Source organism: Ambystoma mexicanum, chromosome 2q, assembly GCF_040938575.1.
Source record: "Ambystoma mexicanum isolate Mex_15411 chromosome 2q, UKY_AmexF1_1, whole genome shotgun sequence".
Taxonomy (NCBI): Eukaryota; Metazoa; Chordata; class Amphibia; order Caudata; family Ambystomatidae; genus Ambystoma; species Ambystoma mexicanum.
In genome coordinates, this window is record NC_090924.1 from 996954142 (window position 1) to 996972984 (window position 18843).

Sequence of the window (18843 nt, forward strand, 5' to 3'; positions counted from 1 at the left end):
TTGTCCACTGGAACCTTTTGTTGCTTTTCCTTAGCAATGACGTGATGGGATGCCCGATTCGCGAAAATCCTGAGATGAACCGGCGGTAGAAGTTTGCAAAACCCAGCATACTTAGAACCCCCTTGAATGAATTTGGGGATGGCCAGTTCAGGATAGTATCTACGTTGTGTACATCCATTTGGATTCCGTTCGGGCTGAGAATAAAGCCCAGGAATTCCACCTCGGAGATGTGGAATGAGCACTTTTCGAGCTTGGCGTAGAGCTGGTGTTGACGGAGTTTCTCCAATACAGATCGGACGTGTTTAACGTGGTTCTGGTTTGATGCGGAATATACTAGAATATCGTCGATGTACACTAGAGCACAGACATCAATCAATTCCCGTAGGACATCGTTCATGAAGTATTGAAATGCTGCAGGCGCGTTGCAAAGGCCAAAGGGCATTACTTGATATTCGTACAAGCCGTATTTGGTGCGAAAAGCGGTTTTCCATTCGTCCCCCTGTTTTATTTTACGCGAACAAGGTGATATGCCCCCCTCAGGTCTAGTTTTGTGTAGATTTGGGCATCTTTGACTTGATCAAGCAATTCAGGGATCAGTGGCAGGGGGTAGCGTTTTTTTATGGTAATCTGGTTCAGTGCGCGATAGTCTATGCACTTTCTCAAGTCCCCCTCCTTTTTCGGTACGAAGAATAGAGGACTGGCTGCTGGAGACTTCGAGGGACGGATGAACCCGTTGGCCAGGTATTGGTCAAGATAGGCCTTCAGGTGCTGGTTTTCTGGTTCCGTGAGTGCGTAAATTCGCCCACAAGGGATTTGTGCGCCAGGTATCAGGTCGATTTGTCAATCATATGGTCTATGCTGTGGCAGGGTATTAGCCTGTTCTTTCTGAAAGATATCTTGAAAGTCCTGGTATTCACTTGGTAGGGTGCCGATTGCCACAGTCGCAAGCGTGGAGGTTCTGGTGTCTATTGGTTGTTTCTCTTGTCGATAACGTGTGGGCGCAAGTCTCGGGAAAGGCCAATTCTTTTGCTCGCCAATCGATTCGAGGATTGTGAGCTACCAACCATGGTATTCCCAAAATCAACCGGAACTGTGGTGCCTTAATGAGGTCGAAAACAATAGATTATTGGTGTCCATCCTGGCACAGAAGGTGTCCATCCTGGCACAGAAGGGTTAAAGCTGCAGTTCATTGGGATACTGGACCAAAAGCTATTTCTGTGCCGTCGACAGTGGTAACAGTGTCGGTGGTTGATTTAGGGCGTAACAGAAGCCCCATCTTTGCCGCAAGATCCTGGTCGATGTAATTCCCAACGGCTCCACTGTCAATGTACGCTCTTACTGCGTGCATCCGAGATGGTTGTTGGTGATTGATCAAGACCACAGATAGTGCAAAATGGGAGGTCTGTAGTTCACTTTCTTTGCTCGACAAGTGGACCCCTGCACTTGCCGGGCTGGGGAGTTTTCCGATTCCTTGATGGTGTCTTCCTTGTCCGTGGCCCCTACCGTCCTCCTCGGTGGCTTCACAGGGCACTCTTTAAGGAAATGACCTGACCTTCCAAAGAACAGACATAACTGCTGCTGTCTCCTTTTATTCTTTCCGCTTTAGTCGAGGGGGATCTGACCCCCCCGATTTACATTGGTTCTCCTGAACCTTCCGTTGTGCGGGCAATATTGTCCTTTGAACGCACATACATAGGGCGAGGGTCCGGTCTGGTTCGATCTGCTCTTCGGTCCTGCAACCTATGATCCAGTTGAACAACAAGGTCAATGAATTCTGAGCAGTCTTTTGGGGGGTTCACTACTTGTGCAAGAACATCCTTGATCTCCCCCCGCAACCCCTGATGAAATAACGTGGTTCTCTTCTCCACTGGCCATTCTGCTTCAACTACGAGTCTGTTGAACGTGGCTATGTATGTTAACAGGTCTTGATTCCCTTGGCGTAGGGACAGAAGTTCGTTGTCTAATACCTGTCCATGAGTACGACGGGCGAACAGCTTTTCCATCTCCTGCTGAAAGCCCCTGAAGTCATGCAGCAAAGGATCGTCTTGGGCCACAAAGGTTGCAGACCAGTCCGCGGCGCTACCACTCAGGTAGGAAAGCACAAAAGTGACCCGTGATTGGTCATTCGGAAAGGCCCGTGGTCTACAAAGGAAGTGCAGGCGGCACTGGTTCATGAACGTTGCAAACCTCTTGGGATCCCCCATAAATCGTTCGGGCGGGGCCAAGGGAACTGCCCCAGGAAGGGTTATCTGAACAGGGATTGGCTGATGGTGCTGGCATCGAGGGCACGCTTCCCGGCAATGGGGCATGCCCTGCTTGTGACTGGAGAAGTTGCCGGCTTAAATCATCAGTGCGTTCTTTGGCTACTATCAGCTCTCTCCTCGGGGTGTTGGTCTCCTGCCTGGCTGCATGTACTTCGGAACGTAGCTGCCCCAACCGCTAACTGGTCGGTTTCTGATGTTTCCATGACGCCCAGGTGGATTTTGATGTGAGGCTTTGTGTTCTGTAACACTCACCAGGTATCCACGGGGAAGTCACTCAGCCTGTTCTGACCTCTTACGACCTCAAACCCTTCCCTGGAGTCTACTCGACTGGAGACTGGGCCTGAAACACAGGATTGGTAGAGTTTAACTACCTATTGTCTCTATGTGCTTGAACCCCTTCTTCCCCGGGGTCCAACCCTTCCCTTTGATCCACAGCTCACCTTGTTTTCTTGGAAAGTGTGCTCTCCGTCCTGCTTTCAGCGCAGGGGCGCGTTGATTGATGCAGGCTTGTTGCTGCCTAGTTACTTCACTGGCAAGAGTCCGACAGGTAAGTATAATGAGTCTTTTGAACAGTTCTCTAACTTCGTTCCTTTCCTTCCTTAGATGATGGCCGGCGTCCGGGGATGGCGACGTGCTGTTGAGATGAGTAGCGCTGAAGGTGAGTGAGAGCGTGATGCGCGATGCAGCCCTTTCGTATTTGTATTGAACTGAGTTCTTTTTCTGTGTCTTTTAGGTGCAGCAACGTTTTCAGCGTGGATGCCGGTTATGAAGAAGAAATGCAGTGAGTAAGCGCGGTATGCCTAGATGTGTCCACGTTAACCTGGAGTGTCTTTTCCCTCTTGCAGATGGATGAGAAGTTCCGGAGACAGAGTTCCCCCAGAGCGGCTGGGATTCAGGTAAGCGTTTGAAGCTCGAACAGTCTTTAAAAATAAGCAAAGATTTGCTGAATGCTTACTAATGCCTTTTTTCTGTTCTTTTCCCTTTTCCTTAGGAAGCGGCGTGCCGGGATGGGAATGACACTGCCGAAGATGCCCATAGAACAGAAGAAGCGATGAATGATGGGCAGAAGCGCCGCAAGGTAAGGCTGTTCCTAACGGTGTTCTTGTTCTTGCAGGAGCTGAGCGCAGAAGAAAGATGCAGGCCTACTGAAGACCGATCCGAACACGGTGAGTGTCACGCTGCAGGTGCAGAAAACACAAAGCAATTTTCTCAGCCTGGGCGTGGCTGAAATAGTCTCTGGGTATCCCAGGTGTCTCTGGGCTGAACCACACCCAAAAGACTAGACTGCACATGCAGTTCTGGGAACCGAAATATGTGGGGGCATCCATCTTGTCCCCATCAATGCACTACAAGTCCAATCCCCAATGTTATCCTATGGGAGTGAGTGAGTCTGGTTTCACAAGCGCCAAGTCTGACTCCAAGTGGGTCTTTGGAGGGATGGAGAGGCCCGTGAGGGCCATGTAGGTGATCGTGGCCTGGCTCCAGCCTGACATCTTGAAGGGCTGGGGACATAAGGGGCAGGAATCATGACAGGTCAGAGTGGTCATACAGGGGTCTAGCAAAATCCTCTGTACAGTCAAAAGTCTTTGAGCGACAAACCATTGGAAAGCTAAAGGAGATGTTTCCCGAAAAAAGTGAGAAAGCAATAGGAACACAAGTGAACCCGACAGAGGGAGGTAACACTGAACTGTTGTCTCTGTAAAGCACCGGAGGGGGGTTATCTGTACTCCGGCTCTCTGCAAGACAGAGTAGAGGCATAGAGCACCCCAGCCAAGATTCTTTATTATGGTATTGCTGTCGAGCAACCAAGGCTTAGCTCTCAGGAGGTGATGCGGACTGGTTCTTAAGTACAATGTAGTCCCCAAGTACCCACAAAGGAATGTCCACACAATATGTTAGTGAAAACACAGCCTTTATATAAATAAGGTTCACATTATATGCACAATCACAATAACACACTTGGTGCTCTGACAATTCTAAAATGGTAAATATGTACAGTTTCTATGTGGTAACACTATTACTCTGATTCCATTAACATGCCCCAACTGTAGACAGTTCAAATAGCATACAAATCAATATAGCAAAAGGTATCAACCATAGACCTGGGAGCAAAGCAAGGGTTTAGACGATTGGCAGAATACTGGGCCCCTACCATCAGGTACAATTCTGTGTGAGGATCCCCCACCTGGGCCACCTGTAAATAAAGATATAATACAGGCCGAGTCCATATATTTTTTTTATACGTGTCCATTCCTTCTAAAAGGTTCCACGACCCCAAAGTACCTGGTTTCGTCGAGTTCTTTGAGGTTTCGTCGACGGGCCCTCCTTGAGTGCACTCCCTTTCAGGCAGGAGCCACGGGTCGTCGAGAGACGGTGTAGAAAACGGGTGAACACTGTTGTTGCGGCAGCAGCTCTGGTTCTTGCGGTGCTCGTTGATGATCGGTCAAAAACATCCTGCAAGCTGAGGCGTGCGGTGCACTTCGACGACGAGTGTTCGTTGTTGCAAAGAGTTACTGAAGAACTTTGGCCCAGCAAGGGCGTCGTCTCTGTGGTCTTCGGGTGGCAGGAAACCCACCAGCGGATTCTCGTCGGTGGCCTTGACTTTCTCCGGCAGGACGAAAGCGGTCGACGATGATGAGCAAGGGAGTCCTTGTTTCAATGTTCTTAGGCAAGGGAGCACTGCGGCCCTGGTCGGCCACGGCGGTCGTCGACGGTGATGGGACTACAATGTCCGGGCGCTTCACTTTGTGATTGCGCAGCGATCCCCGTCTCCGGTTGGCAGCCTTTCGAGGGTCTGACGTCCAGAGAGCTTTGGCAAACATCAGCTGGTGTAAGATGGTCCCTCGTAGCTCGGAAAAAGGTCTCCTAGCCTGGTCCTCTCTTGGATCAGTTCCTTGACAGTCACGCAGCTTTTCAGATTTGCAAAGGACTGCAGCAGCAATTCTTCTTCTTCCAGTGGGCTTCAAGGTTAGGCATCAAGTATCAACTTCAGCTTCTGAACAATTTCCATCAGTGAGAGGCCCCCATATATACTGTTGATCTCCCATTCACTCTGCTGGTCACACTCAGGCAACCAACCAACCAATCATTCAGAAGGGCATTCAGGCAGGCAGGCAGTCAATCAGGCTCACAGTGCACTCAGGCGATTCTTCTCCATCCAGACACTCGCAACACGGAATGTGGATTCGGACAAGCACTCTGCCGTTCAGCACACACTGCATTCATACCAGTTTCGGGCAGGGCTGTCTCAGTCATTCTTCCAACCACCATATACTAGACATCCATAACATGAAATGCGTATTTGTCACATACTCCATTCACCCAGGTCCCACCTCATGGGCGTACCCACAACATACAGTCATTGGGAAGGCTCAGCCGGTCTGACCTGGACTCCCTCACACTACAATATATGGAACATCCACCCAACAGCCAGTCGGGGGGAAGGGACAGAGTCAGGGCTTCCCGGGACTTTGGGAATACAAGGTAACGGGCAATAGAAAGCAAGAGACCACAGGGGCCATCTTGTTTCCTATCGGGAATCAACTGATTCCAATGGCAGGGCCTGGGTATCTCATAATGGAGGATACTCGGAGCACCTGTCAAATTCAATTCAGCATGGAGCTGACATTAGCCCATACCATGCTCTGTGGGCCACACACAGGTGCCCAAAAACATACACTAGGAGTATAGGGTCGTACTCCCACCCATGGGTGCCATAAGGGTATCCAAAGGGTCTGTTAACCAAACAGAGAAAGAGCAACACCGCCAGTTGTCCCACATGAACTACTGCACGGAAAACAAGACAGAACATACATGATAAAGCAATAAAGGACAAGGATATGGAGGGCATGTCCCTCCATTGCATTTCCAGCATCACAGATTCGTGCTGGGAAAGCTCGAGAGTGTGCTGTGCTCAGGAGTCCCGCCTTGTCCCGTGCTCAAAACGTGGGGAAGGGAGACACCCGGCTACCACATCATGACTTATCATATGTGAACACTCCTTTCTTTCTTATGAACACTATCCCACATTCTTTTGTATTTAGTTGTAAGGATTGGCAATACTTTTTTTAGTATAGGCTCTTTTATTTGACAAGACGCCAGTAGGACTGCCTTATTATTTTATGGTCGTAGCTTGCTCCCATCTTAGATTTAGGTTTAGATTAGGCATGTTTTTCAAACCTACCTCTACAGTTTGATAAACATCCTTGAACTGTGATCACTTGTATCACTTGCGTCTGTCTTTACTGTTGCCACCATGAGTTCCTTACCTCTGTCACTGACGCTTCAGTGTTCTGCCCTGCCATTGTTCCTTCTTTGTTTCCGCACTCACCCTGCCTTCCTTTGCGCACCATAACACGTTTGCCTGCAGTTTTCATGATTTATTTTTGGGGGGAGTGTTCCCCAGCCCTGCTTCACCAGCACCATGGGTTCTAATGGTAATATTGGCCTTGAGGTGAACTCGTCCATGCGGTAACAGCCTGCCATCGACGGTAATCCATTACCGCAGGACAAGGGGTGGCTATAAGATGTTGCTGCTTGCGGGTTCACTTTTATAGACATTCTAACTCCAATCTGTATTGCCTCAAAGGGATTGATTTCCTTGAATGTTGTGCCTGATTTGAAGTTTCATAACAGTGTTCCTACAAAGTAGCAACCTGCTATTCCTTTTTTTCACATGTACTTATTTGTACCTCAAATACTCATAATTGTTCACTCATAAGATGATAGGTCTTGGTCTACCTTTAGTTTTTTGTCTTGGACTACAATAAACAAATTGTATTTAAAATAATCTGGCAGCCCTCCTCAGAAACGATAAATAGGCCCATTCAACAATGTGTATCACTTAACGCAATACATACCTCATGTAGTCATACATGTATACCCTACATGGTGTGTTGGTGATTATTTTTGTTTCCAGGTTAGTGAGTATCAGATCATAATATCTATGCCAGTAAATTAAGATGTGCGATTTTCGTTGATTTGATACACTGTGCTGAAAGGCTGCCTCCCCTGGTCCCTCCGTGTGCCAAATCAGCAGCATACATAGTTGTCACTTTTATTTTTCATGTTGGTAAAGACGCAGGAATTCGTATGGCTTCTGTCTGGTTTTTACACTTTCAAAGTACAGGCGAAATCCAAAGGGATTCACCACGTTAATGCTATCTGCCATGCACATGTATTGCGGGTGGCATTAACGATTGCTCTGTTAAGACCCATAATAGTGCATGGGCACCTTGGATGCCCTGATTTCCATCCCTGCCTTTCGGCTCCTCACAAAAACAATCAACATTGCAGAGAGGACTAAATATACATAGGTGCAACCATAAGTGGCTTCTTCATCGAATCATCTTTTTATTTTATTTTTTGTAATTTTTTTTAACGTGACCCTCATTATGTAATCATACAAGTTGTGCTGCATGCTTTGTTAAGGTTAATTCTCTATAAGTATAGATGCATGTAAGTACAGTTCTGTAGTATTTATGATTTCTGCTGCAGATGGCATTTGATTGAAAATATCCTTTTCCCGTTTATAGTTGCACACTGTGTTTCGCCTGGGATGCGCTGGCCTGGTATTCGGCTGCAATGCTGTGATGTGGACTTTCTTTGCAAAAGCTCTCAGGCTTTCCTCCTCTTCAGCAACCGCAACCGTGACGGCAACAGCCTCAAATTTTGTTTGTTCTGTAAGTTGCTTGCCATATATTCTAAGCTATTTACCCCTCCCATGGTCTCATTAGTTAAATGGCAGAAAAGAGGAGGGGAGATTTATGTGAGCAGGATATGTGCAAGCAGACAAGATGATGATTTTCTTTATTGCCTTAGCCATTCGATTAATTGCTTTTTGAATGGAACTCCTCATTAGTAACCTTCACAATGCCGCCAGTAAAGCAGCTGGTGAGGAAATAGCAAAAGCCATATCTCTAAACTGAAAATAAATGATTAGCCATGTCAGCTTGCCAGCTTTTCAACTTGTCGATGCTTTCTTGCAGTTTAGAATGTTAAATAAGTATTTTTGGGAACCAGAATTGTTGAGTAAACCTAACATAGACTTCAAGGTGATCTCCCTCCCGTAGTATGGGGACACTAAAATGGAGGGATTTTCATGGAGCAACTTCTGCTGATGTTGCAATCATCCTTATTGCTTAATACAGAGGGTACGATTCCCAAGGGCTTCACTACTGCAGGTTCAAGTCTAAACACGGCATTTGCCAAGACTCGCTCTTTTAACAGCACCAATCTCCAAATGCAGACCATCAAGCTCTACAGTAGGTAGACCATGAGACGCAAACCTCTCAAGTTCCTTGATAGACCAGTGATGGAACCCGAGATGCTGTCTGTGAAAAGATAAATATCTTAAAAATAGAATGCAAAAGGCCTATAACGACACCAGGGGTAGATTTCTGCATCTCTTTCCTGTCTGTTCCCCTTTTGTATATTTTCCATTAGCATTGGAAGAGGTTGATATGGGGGCAAAGTACTGTGTGTTGAGTTCTTCCCAAGGTTCAAACGGAATCCGATCCATCACAGCAAGGGTAAGCTCAAGGAATTATTGAAGATGCAATGACTGCTATTATTGTGCACCCCCTTGACTGTGCCTGCACCCCTCGCCCAATAGTCAGGAAAGTCTAATCTACCTCTGGCAAATACACAACATGCCTCAAATCTTCAATGCCTTGCTAAAAAAACTACAAAACTGAATACTCCTGATTGAGCACCAAACTGATAATGTGACTTATTTTTTTATTGGTTTACATACTTATAATGAAATTCATGTTGAGTCTGCGTCTGCCTTCAAGAATGAGGGCCCAGGGTCGGACCGGTGGGAAGTAAACAAAAAGGTTATGTCACTTGGCATTACTAAGCTGCAGATTTAAGCAAACGTGGCACAATGATCACCTACAGCTGTGGGAGAATGCTGGCCCCTGGTTTAACCAACCAATTTCCTACACTTTTCATGGAGAGCGAACGAGTGTGTGGAGAGCGAACGAGTGTGTGGAGAGCGAACGGGTGTGTGGAGAGCGAACGGGTGTGTGGAGAGCGAACGGGTGTGTGGAGAGCGAACGGGTGTGTGGAGAGCAAACGGGTGTGTGGAGAGCGAACGGGTGTGTGGAGAGCGAACGGGTGTGTGGAGAGCGAACGGGTGTGTGGAGAGCGAACGGGTGTGTGGAGAGCGAACGGGTGTGTGGAGATCGAACAAATGTGTGGAGAGCGAACGGGTGAGTGGAGAGCGAACAAGTGTGTGGAGAGCGAACAAGTGTGTGGTGAGCGAACGAGTGGGAGAAGAGCGAACGAGTGTGTGAGCGAACGAGTGCACACGAAACGGACGAGTACATAGAGCGGACGAGTGTACGCGGACGAGTGTGGGGAGCGGATGATTGCGGAGCTGACGAGTGGCAGATGAGCCTGTCGAGCCTGTGGAGCGGTTGAGTGCGTAGCTGATGAGTGGCAGATGAGTCTGTGGAGCGGATGAGCGCAGGGAACAAATGAGTGTATGGGCTGGATGGATATATAGAGCGGATGAGTATGCTGTACGGATGAGTACGCTGAGTGGATGAATAGTGCATAGAGCAGATGAGAGACATCTCAGAATTGCGTGACGCGCTTATTTTGCTATGGAATGCAAGGAATCTTTGAAAGAACATGCTTCATATCACACCCCACTCTTATTCTCTCCTTACACCACCATTCAACTAGAACACAGAGATACTATGACACCATTCGGTATAACTGTTCTCATATCAACATCTGCCGCTCTCCCCCCATCACTCTAAGTAAACATCGCTGGTTTCACACCCCCAGCCAGGCGTTCTCCTCAGGCCTAACGCTGCCACACTCGGTCTGGATAATTCTGGCCAGACCGAACACATACTCCTGATCCCTCAACCACCACACCTACCGCTAAGAAGCAGCTACCACAGGAATTCCGCACCAGCTGCACACATACCTGGTGCGCACACGCACTTTTGGACTCTCTCTAATCTCTCCACTGACCCGAACTTCGGTTCCTAAGGGCGTTCAACCTACCAGCGCCTTCAGACCATACCAATGGTATATAAGGCGCTATACAAATGTAAAATAACAATAACAATTTCACTAAACACAAAGACTCTGCTAACTCCTATCAGCCCCAACCCGTTTTGTCAATGAGGATTGATGATGGGGGTTGTAGGCTGAAACATCTGAAAGGCTGCAGGTCTAGTGAAACCTCTGTTTGCATGGGCCCGAATGACTACTGTGATGAATCATGGGATCACGTCACTTCTCCCAATGGGGGAGCCCTTCCCTGTGTGGCTAGGGAGGTGAGACTGCTTCCCGGTATTCCCCCGAGGGATGGTCAAAAGTGGTAGGGCCTCACAGGAAAGGGCCTTAACAATGCTGATACCACTGAACCAGAGGCCCTGCAGAACCGAAGCAGGGTAAAAAGAAGCAAGGAGAGACTAGTGACAAACAATGAATGCAGAAGAATGGTCCCAACGTCCAAGTAAGAACCAGCGACCTGGTCCCAAGAAGAAAGAGGGAACAGGAACTACGGTAGACCTGGTAGAGGTTTGGCAGAGAGTAATGAATGCATTAGGAGGGAGCTTTCTCGGTTCAGAAACTTTTGAAAAGTTGATCAACGCATCAGGAGTGATCGCCCTCATCTCAGTGAGTGCTGTAAAGTTGGCCAAATCTTCGGGAGCGATCACCCTTGTTTTAGTAAGTGTTGTAAAGCTGGCCAAAGCATTGGGAGTGATCCCCCTCATCTCAGTAAATGTTGTAAAGCAGCCAAAGCATCAGGAGTGATATCCCTTGTCTCAGTGATTCAGGAGCAGGTGGGGAGGGTACCTTATATCTTTGTGGAACCTGGACTCTTAGTTACAGTCTTTATTAACACAATCACCAAGGTGGATGTCAGTAAACCAAAAGAATGGAGTCATTCTCCTGATGTTCTTTATGTTATTTGTGTACATAGTGGTAGGGCTAGAGATAGGTTGTTTTGGACAGAGGACAGGCTGTTTTCATTTGGACAACCATCCTGATGGCAAGCACCCAAGATTTCCATAATTAGGTAGGGAATAGTCTTTAGAATAGGGAGAGTTAGGCCTTTTAGCTTATTAATAAAGAAGCGTTCATACCATGCCATCCCTTTGTCCGACTCTTTCAGCACGCCATATGTAGTGTCAGAAGTGGAATCAGGCCCCACTAAAAATTAGGGGACCCTTAAATTTAGTAAACTTAATGCTAATGCCTCAGATCCTGCAGTTGCTACACCAGAGTCGATTGGATTTGACTTTTGTAGCAGTACTGAGGTCACTATTGTGGTTGGTGAGTGAGAACTCATTCCTACTGGCCTGATACTGTCCCCTCCAGAAGGAACCTATATCCGCCTTGTTTCAAAGAAGTCTGGACTAGCTTGAAAACGTGGCCTAGATGTCATGGCCAGAGTAGTATATCCAGAACCAGATTAGCGGTGTGACATCAAGGTTCTATTGCATTACCATGGAAAGCAGGCCTATCACATTAAGGTTGGGCAGAATATTGCTCACGGGGTATTGGAGATTGCAGTCTTTCCCTTATCAGTAGAAGTCCAAGAACATGATCTAAGAACCAGAGGTGATAAAGGTTTTAGGCAAGTCGACCTAGTGAGTACAGAAAAATTAAACCCTCCCTCTGAAGAGATGAAGCTTTTCGTTTGCCCAACATAATGACCCAGTCTTGGCAGAAGCTTTCCTGAAAGTCACATCCCGGAGGTTGAAGGTAAGGCACAAGGAGGCCCCTTCTTTTTTTTCTTTTTTTTTAAACATGGCCTCCTGTATCGAGGATATATGACCCATGAGGGAATAACCAAGACCCATTTGGTAATTCCCTGCATCCATTGGAGAGTAGTTTTGGAAATGCCCCACTCATTTTACTGCAGAACTTCTAGGGGTTGCGAAGGCTCAGGGGCAGGTTATCTACAAATGTTACTGGCCAGGAGTCCATGCTGATGTGAAAAATGTAGCCACATGTTCCCTTCGCCAGAAGACTTGTCCCACTATGGTCCATCTGCCCTCTTAAAGCCAATACCAATTATTGAGGTATCCTTCTCACAAATCGGGATGGACATAATAGGGCCCCTTGAGCTCTTGAAGTTAGGGAACAAATATGTCCTAGTTATCCTTGATTATGCGACTCGATATCCTGAAGCTTTTCCCCTCAGAAATAACACTGAGCAACAGATCATAAAAAATTCTGATCCTTTTTTGTCTAGTTTTCGGTTTCCTAAATTCTAATGGATCAAGGTAGTATCTTCATGTCAAATCTAATGGCTGAAATAAAATTCTGACCAAGCGCAATACTTTATATCATCCGCAAACAGATGGCCTGGTACAAAGCTTTGACCAAACCCTCAAGAATATTCTTAAAAAGGCAGACAGTCGCAACTGGGACATTATGATCACCTGGGCGTTGTCTGCCATAAGAAAGTCCCTGCAGGCCTCTTTAGAGGTCTCCCCTTTTGAACCTTTGTATGGACGATAGCCCAGGGACGTTTTAGATATGCTCTGTGAGACGTGGGAGGGCGGATAGGAGGAAGTTCTCCCAATGTCACAGACATGTCAGCGTCTCAAGGAATATATGACTATCATCTGTGAAATTGTTACGAAACATCTGGGAAATGCGCAAGAAAAACAAAAAGCCCATTATGATCAGAAGGCCATCCATTGCTCCTTTTCTGTGGGACAGAAAGTCCTAGTTTCATTACCAACTTCTGAGCAGAAGATGCTTTCAAAGTGGTATTTGAAAGAAAAGGACCATGTAATTATTGAATCTCACAGGCTGATTGGAAATTAAAAACACAAATCTACCACAAAATCTGATAGAAAACACTTCCAAAACTATGGCCACACTACTACTTATAGATGGAAGCTCGGAGTCAACTTTAGTCTCACCCGATTTAATATCACAACAGCAGGCAGCCATTAAGGATTTGTTGTCCCCATTTTCAGATGTTTTTTACCAAAAACCTAGGAGGGTAAAAGTTATTTTTTTTCACATCCGAACTCCACCCGGAAAAACAGTACATTTAAAAGCCTAGTGCATCCCTGAGATCAGGAAGGAAACAACCCTCCAGGAGATAGAGAATATGTTGGAGGCAGATGTTATTGAGCAATCATGAAGTCCGTGGCCCTCTCCAATAGCCCTGGTTCCAAAACCTGATAGGTCGTGGAGGTTTTGTATTGGCTTTTGCAAGCTGAATGCCATCTCCCAGTGTGACAATTATCATATGCCTAGGATTGATGATCTAATTGACAGACTAGGACCAGCTAGATACATCTTCATGATCGATCTAACCAAGGGCTTCTGGCAGGTCCCTTTGAACCCTAACAACAAGGAAAAGACAGCCTTCTCTACTCCATCGAAGATTGTTCAAATTTAAGGTCCTCCTTTTTGGACTCCACAGGACCCGATGGCTTTCCAAAGACTGATGGATAAAGTACTGCAACCCTTTTCTCATTTTTGCAGCGCATACTTAGATGATATCATAATCCACAGTCAGACCTGGGAGTAACACCTTTGTTATCAACAGCCTTGCCTTAACCCTAGGAGGAGCTGTTGCTCCCCTCCCACTGCAAGAGCAGTGTCCAGACCAGAGGTGCCCTGATGTGCACCCGCATCGATGCTAGGCTGCCTGCCTAATTTACTGCAACATTACGGAGGAAGCCGCCTGCCGCCGGTATTTATCTCCACATCTGAGTGGATCATCTCCATATTTCGAGGCTTGAACCTGGATAGCCCCCTTATCCCCAGATTCTGCCAAATAGATTTGATTTGGCACCGATCTGTGGAAAACTCCATTAGCCACCACGAGGCATAAAGCCACTCCAAAATGGCCGCCTAGGAGCTCGAGGTGCTTTTCCTGGCCTTCCTGGCTCTGAGGAGCAACACCAGGCCCTATCACCTTCCCCCATTGGCTCCTAGCCTTAATTCAGCAACCAATTGTGAGCCGCCAGGCTCGAGCCGGCCCACACGAAGGCACCCATACCGAGGCAACCATACCAAGGCACACTACCTGTCGTGAGCCTGTCTGGGGCCGTGCTCTGGGCACTGTGCACTGCGACTACCCTTGTAAAATCCGTCCCACTATCTAACTATATCTATACACTGCGCCCACATTACATGTGTTTATTTGCTCCCATATTGCCCTGTCCCAACGTTGCCTGCCTAACCCTACCCACCCTTCGCCTAGCGTGCCACATTGCTGCGCTGTTCAAAACTCTATGCTTCCCAATGCACGCGATCGACTGAGGCATTGCAACCCGACACCCGATCTCCCCACGCGCTGCTCACTTCCTCTGCACCCGCAGTAACCTGCCATAAGACTCTCTCCAATGCTGCTGACTCTTGATCCCCCAAACGCACGTTGCCATCTATCGAACTCAGCACAACACAACGTGTGCATTAATGCTTCGCGCGTCCTTGCCCTGGAGATTGCCTGAATGTTATTTTTGCTATGCCCCTACATTAACTACAGTCTATGAACATTTGTATATTATGCTAATGACAATATTTTCATCTGGTGCATATTTAATCTTGCCCACCTTTGTGCTTACTTTTGTATCTAAATATCAGTCCATATGCTAAATCATAGCCCTGTACCCGCGCCAACTAACCGCCCACCTATCCACTATGTGTATCTCAACTAACTCTGACTACGTTGCCCATACCAACTGTGCGCACCCTTGCTACTGCTGAATCTGCACCCTAGCTAACGCTGAACCTGCCTATTGTGTACACTAGCCTCTGTGCCATTTGAACCTGCCTATTGTGTGTATTTAGCCTCTGTGCCATTTGAACCTGCCTATTGTGTGTATTTAGCCTCTGTGCCACTTGAACTTGCCTATTGTGTGTATTTAGCCTCTGTGCCACTTGAACTTGCCTATTGTGTGTATTTAGCCTCTGTGCCACTTGGACTTGCCTATTGTGTGCATTTAGCCTCTGGGCCATCTGAACTCGCCTATTGCGTGCATTTAGCCCTTGTGCCATTTGAACTCCCTACTGTGTGTCTTTAGCCCCTGTGCCATTTGAACCTGCCTACTGTGTGTACCTAGCTAATATTGAATCTGACTACTTTGTGCACTTTGAACCTGCCTATCGTGTACACCTAGCCAATGTCGAATCTGCCGATTGCCTGCACACAATAAGCTGCCTACTGTGCACTAGCCTACCTTGCCTGCCCTGACCATTCTGCCTGTCTGAGCTACCTACTGTGTACTAGGCCATTTTGCCTGCCCTGAGCTGCCTATTGTGTACTAGCCTACTCTGCCTGCCCTGAGTTGTATCCTGTGTACTAGCCCACTTCGCCTAATGATACTATAGCTAATTGTGCTCTATTGACCTAGGCAGCATTCACTACTTAGCCATTTATTTTAAAATCTGTTTTTATTGTTTACATTGTACCAATAACGTGGTTACTCAACAAAACAGCAGTACAGTTACACCCCCCCATCCTCCTTCCCTCCCCCTTTCCCAACTGTCCGGACCAAAACGTAATACACCACAAGTTTCAGCTTCGTGATTGTTGTGAGTCATTTGTGTCGTCGCCAGAGGAGCCTTCTGCATTGGGGTTGAACAATGTAACAATTAGCGCCACCCATTGTAGTAGGTCGTCTGAGGTGTCCTGTCTTTGTTGGCTCTGGGCCATCTCCCAGGCCGCAGTTTCGGCATTCGTCCATTTGCGAAGGTCTTCCCACCATGTTGTCAAGCAGGGGGCCTGCGGGCGCTTCCAGTTCATGGCAATGCGTCTCTTTGCCAGTATATACATTAGGTCTTTTAGTTTATTGAGTGGTCTATTCTTCTTACTTCTGGGGTATCTGCCGAGGATAAATGCTTTTGGCGTGTGGACCTCCAGGGTGATGTTCGCCTCGGCCACCTTGGCTTTGACCTGAGCCCAGAAGGACTGTATGGTGGGGCATCCCCAGAACATATGTGTCATCACTGCGTGGGGTTCGTTACATTTGGGGCATCCCGTACTCACGGCTCCACTAAATCTGGAAATGATGTCTGGCGTGAGGTACGCTCTGTTCGTAATGTAGAATTGAATGAGTTGGAACCTGCCATTCCTGGATACCTTCTTGTGGTATACCATTATGGCCTCCCACTCTTTGTCTTCAAACTGTAAGCCAAATTCCTGTTCCCACTTTTCCTTACACATGAGGCTTTGTTGGGTGACGCTGTCTAGCAATGTATCATATATTCTGGAGGTCTCGTGGCCCCCCTCCGCTGCCCCGAGCAGGCTCTCAATGCTTTCGTGTCCGGTGTTCAAGTTCTCCATCGTGGGCCAGCGAGCTGCTAGTCTCTTGACCACTGCATTGTGCAGTAAGAACTGTCCCGTGTGGATTCCGGAGACTTCATGTAGCTCAGTGAAATTTAAGATTCCTTGGTCGTCCACTAGGTCGCCCTGCGTGGCGATGCCGTTAGGTTTCCAAGTGTCTCTTATCCTTTGACTTCCCGGTCTGTTAGTCATGATGGCAGCTATCGGGATCTGCGGGAAGTAGGGGTCCGGGAGCATTGCGGCCTTGCAGGCCCTTTTCCATATCTGGATACCTAGAAGGATCAGGTGCGAGTGAGGTTGTTTGGTTCTAGGTTCAGACCACAGCAGATCCCTGAGTAGCAGTTGCGTGACTCCTGGCTGCAGCAGGCGAGTGTCTGTTGTGGCCTCGTCGGCCATCCATTGTATCACGTGCTTCAGTTGTCCAGCAAGGTAATACAGTTCGAAGTTAGGCACCCTGAGGCCCCCTTTGTCATACGGTCTCTGCATTGTTTACAGGGCGACTCTGCGCCTTCCGTCTTGCCACAGAAATGTCGTGCACAGCTTATGTAGTTCATTGAAGAAATGTCGTGGTATGTTATATGGTACATTGGTGAAGAAGTAGAGAAGTCTGGGTAGCGCCACCATTTTTAGTAGGTCCACTCCCGATAGCGGCAGCCTGCTCCAGAACTCCATTGATTTTGCCAGACCTTCCTTTGCCCTAACTGTATTTAGAGCGTGCTCTGTCTTGGGGTCTCTATGCACCCTAACGCCCAGGTACTTAAAGGAGGAAGGTTCCAATTTCAAGGCTAGTTTGGGAAGCTTTCCGGCCACTTCTCCGCTCAAGGCGGCTAGGGGGAACAGGCATGATTTGTTCTGATTGATCTGGATCCCCGTATATCTGTGGAATCTGTCTAAAGTTTCTAGTACGTAGGGCAGTATGTGTGCAGGGTTCGTTAGATAGAGGAGCATGTCGTCGGCGTACATAGAAATCACGTGGTTCTCCCCGTCTACCATTATGCCCCCATCTCCATATTCTTGTCTTAGGTATGCTGCCACTGGCTCTATAGCCATAATGTACAGCATGGGTGATAGGGGGCATCCTTGCCTAGTTCCCCGAGTAAGCCTCCATTTGTCTGAGAAAGTGTTGTTGGTGCGTACTCTGGCCTCAGGGTTGGTGTAGATGTGTGTGACCCACTTAATGTAGCTAGGCCCTATCCCCAACTTGGACATGGTAGCCAGGAGCCATTTCCAGCGCACTGAGTCGAACGCTTTGGAGGCGTCCAAGGACGCCACTGCGCATTGCGTCTGTCTGCCTTCGGTGCTGTAGATGACATGGTGCAGTCTGCGTAGGTTTTCTGTGATGGTTCTGCCGGGCACATATGCCGTCTGGTCTTGGTGAATCAGGGTCGGGATGACTCTACGCAACCTCATGGCCAGTATTGCCGTGAGTATTTTACTGTCTGTGTTTAGCAAGGACTATATGAGCCGCACTCTGCGCCATCTTTGTCCGGTTTTAAGAGTGGTATGATGGTCGCCTCCCTCATGGTGCTAGGTAGTTGGCCTGTTTCGTATGCCTCGTTGAAGACTTGAGAGAGTAACGGGGCTAGTTTCGTCTTCATAGGCCTTGCAGAACTCGCCTGGGAGTCTGTCCGGGCCCGGCGCCTTCCCAGAGGGAAGCGTTCTGATAACAACTGCAACCTCTTCAGGGGTTATTGGCCCTTCCAGGGATTCTGCTGCGTGTTCCTCAAGATGTGGTAGTCTAATGATGTCCAGTACATCCTCTATTTCAGTGTCTGTAGGCGGTGGGGTGTCAGTGTAGAGGGCCTGGTAATACCCAGCGAATGCGTGGTTTATGGCAGCTTGTGAGTGCGTGTCTATGCCGTTAACATCGCGTATACGGCAGATGGGTGTTCTGGGGGTTTCACGCTTGTAAAGCCACGCTAGTAGCTTGCCCGGTTTGTCACCGAGGGCATGGTTTCTCTCGATGTATTTGGTGTAGCTGAGTTTTCCGAGGGCCTCCCAGTGTTGTAGGCAGGCCTTCTTCAGTTTGATTATTTTGTGCAAGTGGGCTGGGTCTGAGGAGGCTATAGATTCTAATTGCTTCAGCTCTTCTTCGGCGCTTGCTAACTTAGCTGTGATGGATTTTTGGGCTCCCCCTGTGATGGCTATCATTTCCCCTCTGATCACTACTTTGTAAGCTTCCCAGGCCGTGCTGACGTGCTGGACACTGTCTATGTTCGTCTGCCAATAGTTTGCCGTGCATTGTCTGATCTGTTCTTGAAATGCCTTATCCAGCAGTGCTTCGCCTCT

At 47.9% G+C, this 18843-nt stretch overlaps 1 long non-coding RNA gene across 2 annotated transcripts in view; it reads left to right on the forward strand.

Moving 5' to 3' along the window:
* LOC138569889 (uncharacterized) overlaps positions 1–18843 on the forward strand; it is a 153707-nt gene that overhangs the window by 7218 nt on the left and 127646 nt on the right. For both annotated transcript variants that reach the window (XR_011303350.1, XR_011303351.1), the window contains exon 2: positions 7799–7945. This is a non-coding gene — a long non-coding RNA (uncharacterized lncRNA). The remainder of the gene's footprint in view (positions 1–7798; positions 7946–18843) is intronic.